This window comes from Pongo abelii, chromosome 8, assembly GCF_028885655.2.
Source record: "Pongo abelii isolate AG06213 chromosome 8, NHGRI_mPonAbe1-v2.0_pri, whole genome shotgun sequence".
In the NCBI taxonomy this organism is placed as follows: domain Eukaryota; kingdom Metazoa; phylum Chordata; class Mammalia; order Primates; family Hominidae; genus Pongo; species Pongo abelii.
In genome coordinates, this window is record NC_071993.2 from 86077644 (window position 1) to 86087588 (window position 9945).

The following is a 9945-nucleotide window of genomic DNA, read 5'->3' on the forward strand; positions in this document are numbered from 1 at the left end:
GATTTAAATCCTAGCAGAATATTTTTCCCTTTAAAAAAATCTATACTCTAAAATATGTATGGAAAGGCAAAGGGAATAAAACAGCCAAAACTATTTTGAAAAAGAATGAAGTTGTATGGCCGGGTGTGGTGGCTTACACGTGTAATCTCAGCACTTTGGGAGGCCAAGGAGGGCAGATCAACTGAGGTCAGGAGTTCAAGACCATCCTGGCCAACATGGTGAAACCCTGTCTTTACTAAAAATACAAAAATTAGCCGGGCGTAGTGGTGCATGCCTGTGGTCTCAGCTACTCACGAGGCTGAGGCAGGAAAATTGCTTGAAGCCAGGAGGCAGAGGTTGTAGTGAGCTGAGATCGCGGCACTGCACTGCAGCCTGGGTGACAGAGGGAGACTCCATCTAAAAAAAAAAAAAAAAAAATGAAGTTGTAGAATTCACACTACCACATTCCAAGATTCACTCTAAAGCTAAAAAAACAAAGACACTGTGGTATTGAGAGATAGATACATAGATAAATGGAACAGAAAAGAAAGTTCAGAAGTAGACACAAGCAAATATGATCAATTTGTTTTTTAACAGCTTTATTATATAATACATAATAAATTGCACATAAATAAAATATACAATCTGATAATTTTGATATATGCATATACCCTTAAAACCATCAGGAAAATGAACATATCAATCAATTGTAAAAATTTCCTTTTGCCCATTAGTAATCCTGCTTGTAGGCCCTCCTCATCGTCCGTCCTTCCTCTCTCCATTCCCAGGCAAATACTGATCTGCTTTCAAGTACATACAATGATTTGAATTTTTGTTATTTCTATACTTTTTATTTATTGATTTACTTAGTATGGCTTCTTGCTCTCAGAATAATTGTTTTAAAATTATTCTCATAGTTTCATGTATCAATAGTTCATTTCTTTTTAATTACCAAATAGTATTCATAGATATATATATGGAGAGAGAGACAGCACAATTTTCTTGTCTGTTGACCTGTTGATAGAAATTTAGATTATTTCTGGTGTTTGACTATTATCATAATAAGGCTACTACAAACTTTTGCGTACAAATCTTTGTATGAACATATGCTTTGCTTTTTCTTGGATAAATACCTAGAAGTAGACTGGCTGGGTCATTTAGTGGTTTACCGTCTTAAGAAATTGCTGAACTATTTTCCATAGCGATTTCACTATTTCACATTTTTACCATTCTGGTTGCTCCACATCCTTACCAACACTGATATGGTCAGTTTTTTTTTTTTTCAATTTGAGGCATTCTAGTAGATGTATAGTAGTATCTCATTGTGGTTTTAATTTGCGTGTCACTAATGGCTAATGATGTCATTTTATGTGTTTATTTACCATCTATACATCTTCTTTGGGGAAATATCTGTCTAACTTTTTATCCATCCCTTTCTTATCGGCTTTCCCGCCCATATCGTTATTGCACATTGGGAGTTCATGATACATCCTGGATACAAGTTATTTATTAGATATGATTTGCAAGTATTTTCTCCCAGTCTGTGAACTGTCTTTCATTCTTATTATAGAGAAGACATTCTTTTTGAAAACCAGAAATTTTTAAATTTGCAGAGGTTAATTCATCAATGTTTTTTCTTTTTTATGTATGGTACATTTGATATTGGCTCTAAGAAGTATTTACTTAACCCAAGGTCACAAAGATTTTTACATCATGGATAAGTCATGAATTTTTATGATTTGAGATTCTTAGTACATAGGTATTGAATGAACAAATGAAATTACACTTCTTACATTTTAAAATCACATAGCTTCATTTTGCAGTGCTTTTTTTGTGTGTGTAAAACATTTTTAGGCTACAATTTATTTTCACTACAATCCCCATTGGGTAGATGAGAGAACTTGGGCCTCAAATGCTTTAACAGCTCTGTCTACACTATCAGGAACTTGGGTACAAACCCAAACGCACCACACCACAATTCAAAGGAGTCAAGCTCCAGCCACAAGTTAGGTGTATTTCATTATTAGGAAGACACTAAACCACGCTAGTTATGTTTTCTAAACTAGGAGTGGGTATTAATTACATTGTGAGAAAAGTTCAAGTAGAGTTTCTGCAGTTCAGTGGCCTCTCCTCTAGTGAAAATACTTTGACCTTGTGTAATAAATCATCCCATGCATTCTCATAAAACAGTGGCATTATTTTTAAAACGACCTTAAATAGTAAATGAACAAAAATAGAAAATTTAGGTTGTATTTTCATATCTGTAAATGTCTTTCTTAATGAAGAAATGAGCTTCTTCTACATAAAAATTTGCAACTTGATTATTTCAGGCATTTTCAACCTTTTCTACTCTTGATTCCTTTCCTGTCTTCATTGTGTTCGTTCCATGAAAATGGGCCACAAAGGAGTGTGCCACAAAGAATATCACAAGAAACAGGGCCTTCGAAAAGAATCTTTCTGAGGGAATCAAAGTTGAGGTGAGGCCAAGAGATTTAGAAGACACTTAGAGATACACTGTGGGCTCCACAGCCTGGATCAGCTCCTTCCTGTGGGCCAGGACTGTGAAGCAGTGATGGCAAGCATTGCAGCAGAAGCAGGCCCTATCTTACCCTCCAGGACACAAACTGATCCAATCAGTACATGAAGCCACTATTGTCCATTTTACAGATGAGGAAACTGAGGCCCATGTCTAATGTCATGCAGTTAGTTGGTGTTGAAGCTAAGATTTGGGCCCAGGGCTGGTGAACACTTGTCTTTCTCTCCTTGTACCTATGATTTCTCCACACTTCAGGTACACAATTTGTTCATTTGCATCAGTATGAAGTTAGAAAAGTCCCACCCAAAGACAGACAGACAGACATACTTTTATCTAGTAGCACTTGGGGAGAAGAATACAGTTGGCTTTATGTATCTGCAGGTTCCTCATTTGCAGATCCAACCAATCAGAGATGGAAAATATTCAGGAAAAAAACTCCAACAAAAATAACAATACAACAATTAGAAATAATACAAATTTTAAAATACAGTATAACAACTATTTATATAGCTTTTACATTGTATTATATTTAATGCATAATCTAGAGATGATTTAAAGCATACAGCAAGATATGGGTAGGTTGTATGCAAATGCCACACCATTTTATATCATAGACTTGAGCCTCCGCAGATTTTGGGCTCCATCTGGAGCCAATCCTCCACAGATACCAAAGGATGACTGAATTAGATAAAATTCAGCAAATATGTCACTAATACCACCCTCTCTTTTCCACTATACCAGGTAGTGTCACTGTGAGGTGGAATTCCCTCCTTCTCCCCGAAAGGAGGAAAACCACTGAACTCATAGGCTTCGTTTTCCCTGGCTGGATAGAGATTTGTGACTTGGAGTTAATAATCTTTAATGATAAATAGAAGAGGTGGTCTCCAGAAGAGATGAGGGGTTCTGGGAAAGCACTGATGGCAATATTGTTTACCACGATTGTGACAGTGGTTATACAAATGTTATCTATTTGTCAAGACTTGAGAAACTTATGAACGGTTGCATTTTGTTATATGTAAATTATAATTAAATAGAGTTATGAAAATAAGCAATAGGCAATGTAGGGCCTGCACATACTCTGCCAATTGTCCTTGTTCTAAGACATACATTCAGTTTGTTTTCATGAAAATTAAGCAGTAAAGCACAGAACAGAACACAATATGACTGAAAGAAAAATACATTTTCTGGTTTATAAAGGTTAAATGTCCTTCCCCCAGCAACATCTCTTAGCAGACCACTAATCATTTTAATCTCTAGCTCTTAAACTTGTATTCCAGAAGAACAAATCAGAGATCCATGCATTCAAATTTAGTTTCTTCTGAGTATTCACACACTTGAACACCCTTCGTTTACTTAGATGGATGATAAGACACCAAGTCGGAAAACATTGGGTTACTTTCTCATGAACTATCCTAATTTTTGGTCTGGTTATTCCGGACATTTTACTGAAGTTAAACTGTGATCTAAGGTATAGTAACTAGAAGTTAAATTGTGATCTAAAGTGTAGTAACAGTAGCTAGTGTTCACTGAGTTCTTAGTTAGCCCCAGCACTGTAGTTTACATGAATTAAGCCATTAGCCATTTAGCAGCCAAAGTAATTGGAAATAGTCACAGTGTAATTTAGCTACATGAGAGCAGTAAGTATACCAAAAAGTCTTAGAAAAATATAGATTCCTTTCTGGTGATCCTTAGCTCCATCTTTGGAGTCAACGCCGTCTTTCTAGTTGTCTCTGCAACAAAACAAAAAAAGAGTCATATTTGACTTTTTCTTTACAATCCATTCTATTGGTAAGGTTTGTTGGTTCTACCTTCAAAAATACACCCAGAGTCCGACTCCCTCTCACCACCTCCAGTGCTAATACCCTGGTCCAAGTCCCCATGATCTCTTTCCAGGGTTGCCCAGTGGCCTTCTAGATACTTGCATGCTTTCCCTTTGGTCACCCTATCCTCTTTCTCCACTAGCAGTGAGAATGAGGATGTTAAAATCCGAGTCAAATCATTTCAGTCTCCCACTCAAGATCCTCCAATAGTGTCCCATCTCACTTGAATAAAATCCAAAATACTTACGGTGATTTCCAGAGCCTTATATTCTCGAAACTGTGGCTGCCTCTCTGATCTTATTTCCTTCCATTCCTATCATATTTAGCCTTCTGGCTAAGCTGCCACTGCCCTTCGTGCAGTTCTTCCTCCTACGCCTGGAATTTGCACTTGCCTTTACCTGGAACTTTCAACTCTCACATCTTCATAGACTTCTCCCCAACGCTTTCCAGTTCCCCGTGCCTGTATCATTGCTCTAGAAGCCTTTTTGCTGGGTAGGAACAGCCAGTGCCTTATGACTCAGGCATTTTGCACTGTCAAATGTTTCTTCATAGCACTTGTTATTATCTGACATATATTATGTTTTTCTTATTTATTTATTGTCTGTCTCTCTCATCCCCTGTCCCAACCCCCGCCCCCACACCATATTCTCCCCCTGTAGAAGGGAAGCTCCAGGAGGGCAAAAGCTTTGTCATTTTTGTTCCTGGTTGCTTCTGCAGCATCTAGAACACTGCTTGGGACAGAGTAGGTGCTCCTTATATGTAGAACGAAAGAAGAAAGAAAGAAAGAGAAAGAAAGAGAAGAAAGAAAGGAAGGAAGGAAGAAAGGAAGGAAGAGAGAGAGGAAGGAAGGAAGGAAGGGTAATGTCTTTTTGGTGACTTTAAATTTTAGAGGATAAATATTTGTGATCCTGTTCCCCACTAGCTGCAGGCGCTTTTGAGGGTTCCAAGGCTGTCGGAGCATAAATGGCTCTAGCTGGCTGTGCTCTCAGGTAGTTCTGTTCTCCCTGCTTTTCGACAGCTACTCTCTTTCTTTTGATTTGAAGCTTTTTTAGCAGGCAAGGAAGCTTTGTGCTCACCCTTTGTGTCTCTTCACTTAATTCATCCTGGTTTGTATCTTTTATAATATACTGTAATCATAAGTGTGGCACTCTCCTGAGTTCTGTGAGTCATTTTAGTGAATTATTGAACCTGAGGGGGTCCTTGAAACCCCCAGATTTGTAACCAGTTGGTCAGAAGTATGGGTGGCCTGGACACCCCTGAATTGGCATCTGAAATAAGAGCAGTCTTTGCGGGGACTGTGTGCTTTAACTTGTGGAGTCTGAATGCTAACTGGATGGTTAGCATCAGAATTTTATTGCAGTATATTAATGTGTGTTGCTGTTTAAAGATGTCTTGGTTAATATATACTTTTGATTGATTCACACTGAACACCCAGCCAATAGCACTGTAACTCATGCCTGAATGAAGCTTATCTTCATGTGTATTTTCTTCCTCACGCATATTACAGCCTTCTACACTTAGGAACACTACGCAACACTTCAGTACTACTCTTGGTAGGGCCATTTTAAACAGCAATATCACCAAAAAAAGTAAATAAAAATAATAAAAGTACCAAAATGCAAAATCATGGCAGTAAATAGACTGTGAAAAAGATACTTGTTTATGTGAGCTGAAACAAGAAGGCAGAACATTACCTTGTTTGATTGCAGCTAGGAAAGCGTGTCTCTGGTGACTCATTTTTGTGTGTGTGTGTCTGTTCTGTGCGTGTCTGCAAATGACTGAGAAAATGATGTCAATATTTATTGTTGTTTATGGTATTTGTGTTGGGGCTGCAAATAAATTTTAGCAAGTAGGTGAATTTGCAAATATGAAATCCATGAATAATGAGGCTCAACTCTGTATACCTTAAAACACCCCCCCACCACACACACACACAAACATGCACATTTGATTACAACCTTCTATCTCACATCTTAAAAAAAATTTGAGGCCTGGTACAGTGGCTCACGCCTGTAATCCTAGCACTTTGGGAGGCTGAGGTGGGAGAATGACTTGAGGGCAAGAGTTTGAGGCAAGCCTGGGCAACAAAGCAAAACCCTGTCTCTATAAAAAATTTTTAAAAAGCAGCCAGGCATGATGACTCAGGCCTATAGTCCCAAATACTTGTGAGGCTGAGATGGGAGGATCACTTAAGCCCAGGAGTTGGAGGTTACAGTGAGTGATGATCACATCACTGCCTGGACAACAGCCCTTGATCTTGTTTAATTCTGCAGCTGCTCTTTCTGCTCCATAACAAGCCAGGGTGGGACTCTGCTCCTTTTCTTTGATTTCCTCTTATACTAATCACACAGAGACTTTGTTTGTGTAGCAGGATTAAAGGAAGGCTTGGGAATGATAAACTTGGTTGCATTGCAATAACACAAACAAATTGAAATAGAATGTTAAACATCTGTGTCTTAAACTACCCTTTAGTGCCTACATCTCTCCCTCCTGGAATTTTTAACAGTTACTATATCTGAGTCCTTAATGTCTTTATTAAAAACAACAAGCCATCTACCTACTTCAGATCTTAAGCTTAACATCACTGGCCAAGCCTTCCAGTCTCAGTTTGGCTCCCCTGTTTCTCAACAACGTCTGTGAATAGAAGAACAGAGGTTTAGTTTTACAAAAATGAATTATGATAGCCACTTTTGGCAAGCACAGTTGACTATGGCAGTTTCAGTAACATTTTTCTTCCTCTATGTTACTGATGTCAAACCCATTTAATCCTCATACAATCTCTACGAGAAAGTTTTATTCCAAATTTACAGATGAGGAAAAGGCCTGGGGAGGTTAAACAGCTTCCAACTCCTGAACACTGCCCAAGCTCACAGAGCTTAGAATGAGTTCAATGCAGATCTAAGAGGCCAAGGGATTTAACTACTGCACTAGATTTGCTTACTTCCCAATTCTGTAATTTCCTTAACAAGGGATACCTGCGTTAGTAATAATATGTTGTACCAGGTATATCACTGTGGAAAAAAACCCCATCTTTAATCAAATGAAATGCTGAAAATACCATCCAAGTTAAAAGTTAAAGATGTGGGTTTATGGACTCTTGCATTTCATAGAGATACTCTGCGTGGTAAAGAAGCTATAGAAAGGCAATACCAAAAATCAAATTGTTTCTGTTTGAGAGTACTATATAAAAAGGTTTTAAATAAATACTTAATTACATTGGTTAATTAGGTACCTGCAATATTAGGGCAATTTTCTGACGTAAGACAATTCTGAAAGTATGCAAATTAAAGAAGTAAAAGTACAATGGTGGAAGCATGTCCAGATTAGATAAATGAATTAAAAATTTTCAACTTGTCGCTGAGCAGATTGCTTGCTTTCTTTTAAATATACAGAAAAAGCATATGGATTCTGAAGATAAACCACATATGAAAAAGTTTTAGTTTTTTAAAAATTTTTACAGCTTCACTGAGATGTCATTCAAGACATATTAGTAAATTTGTGATTTAAATTTAGAAGCCATCACCACAATCCAATTTTAGAACTTTTCTAGCACTTCCCAAATTTCCTTCAATTTCACCTTTCAAGGAGTGTTAAGAGCAGAAAACACACACAATTATCTGACTTAAAGAGAAAAGAAAAATCACCTAGTACCACCTAGTGGTGTATAAGTAGATAGCGAGTTGATTTGGGAATTTTTGAAATCCAATACTCAGACATCTCTTCCATGGGATTGCAAATTAGCTACTAATATTTCTGGTTTATAATCGATAGTCAACTTCAAAATATCCACAAGCTTATCCAAAATATTTACTAGGTAAATTTTAAAAACTTTAGTTTTAAAAACAAATGATATCCTTTCTTCAAATGAGAGTTTACTTGGAGTCCCAGTATGTTTAGCAGATAAATACTTAGTTTATCATTGGATGGTCTATTCACTCCCCTACTTGCTGAAAATAACTGTAGAAAGTAAAGACTGTAGAGAAATACACAAAACAGAAAGAGTAGTTATCTTTGAGTACTGGAAAATAAGTGAGGTTTTCCTTTTGGTTTTATTTTTTCGCTGGAGTGTGTATATATAATTGAAAAAAACTATAATAAATTTTATTTAAAAATTGAATATAAAATTTTAAAATATTGCAAAAATGCCTACCAAGGTCCTTGCAAAACAGCAATTTTCCGTGAATATTATTTGCCCTTCTCGTTTCCTTCCTATTGGTGACAGTAACTCTCCATCACTCACAGGCTGAGGACAAAGGAAAATGTCTATGTCTTATGGTTAGCTTGAGCTGCCATAATTAAGTGTTATAGACTAGGTGGCTTAAACAATATAAATTCACTTTCTCACAGTTCTTGGGGCTGGCAGTTCAATGGTTAAGGTGGAAGGCAATGGTTAATTGGGAATGTCTTCTCTCAGCCTCGCCATGTAATTCCTTGCAGGAGTCTCTGCTAATGTTATCTGGCTTCATGGAAGCTCAATGTCCCATGAGTAATGAAGTCATGTTGTGTAAGGTTCATATGGTGAAATGCACATAATTCTGATAGTGTTCCTGGAAAACAGTGCTTTATGATGGAAAAACTATTCAGAGAAAGAATAATTGCAGCAAGTACAGTTATGTAAGAAGTCATGTCAAATAGAATAATAGTAGTAAATGCCTAATTTGGATTCCACTTCTAGTTCTGATTCTTACTATCCACGTGACCTTGAGCAAACCACTTGATGTCCTCCTGAGTTTGTTTCTCAACTGTCAAATGGGGATAATAAAAAAATCTACTTTATAGGGTTGTTATGAGAATTAAGTGAAATGATAAACATATAGCATATATTAAACACTCAATAAACATTAGGCATTACTACTATTATTTTACATTAATATTATTTTCTTAGGATGGCATATGAAAGATCTGTCTTAACTGTGACTTTGGGGGAAATCTAATCACTCCCATAGGTGTAAATTACAGAACTTTGTCTGGGAGAGATAGACACAGTGCTGTCCTTGGTTCTGAAACCACCACACTAGGACATAATTGCTTTGAAACCTCAGGATACTGGTGAATGCTGGTCCAACCTCTTCCAAGAATTTTGAAGCAGGCAAGGGCAAAAGTGGAGGAAAATATGGAGGAGGAGGAGCAGGAGGAGGAGGAAGAGAGAGAGAAGCATAATTCCTAAGAACTTGCTAGGAAAGGAGTGGGAAGAAACATGCTTGACATTGTTTTCAAAGTGCATTGGTTGCTGTCATCAAGCAAGAAACAACCCCCTTGTATTTGGCAGAGAATTGTAGGTGTGTGCTGAGGGGGTACTTTATATATTCCTTTCCTCAAGCTATTCTTGGTGTACTTCCCTATCTCTGTGCCTAATCACCTTGGTATCAGTACCTAATCAGTAAACTGAAAGTTCACTGATGGCAGGGACTGGGTCTCCTGCACTCCTGTGAGGACAAAGGAAAATGTCCATGTCTTAGCTTGGGCTGCCATAAAAAGTATTGTAGTCTAGGCGGCTTAAACAATATAAATTTATTTTCTCACAGTTCTGGGGGCAGGAAGTCCAAGGTAAGGTTGCCAGCATAGTTGAATTCTGGTGAGGACTCTTTTCCTGGCTTGCACATGATCACC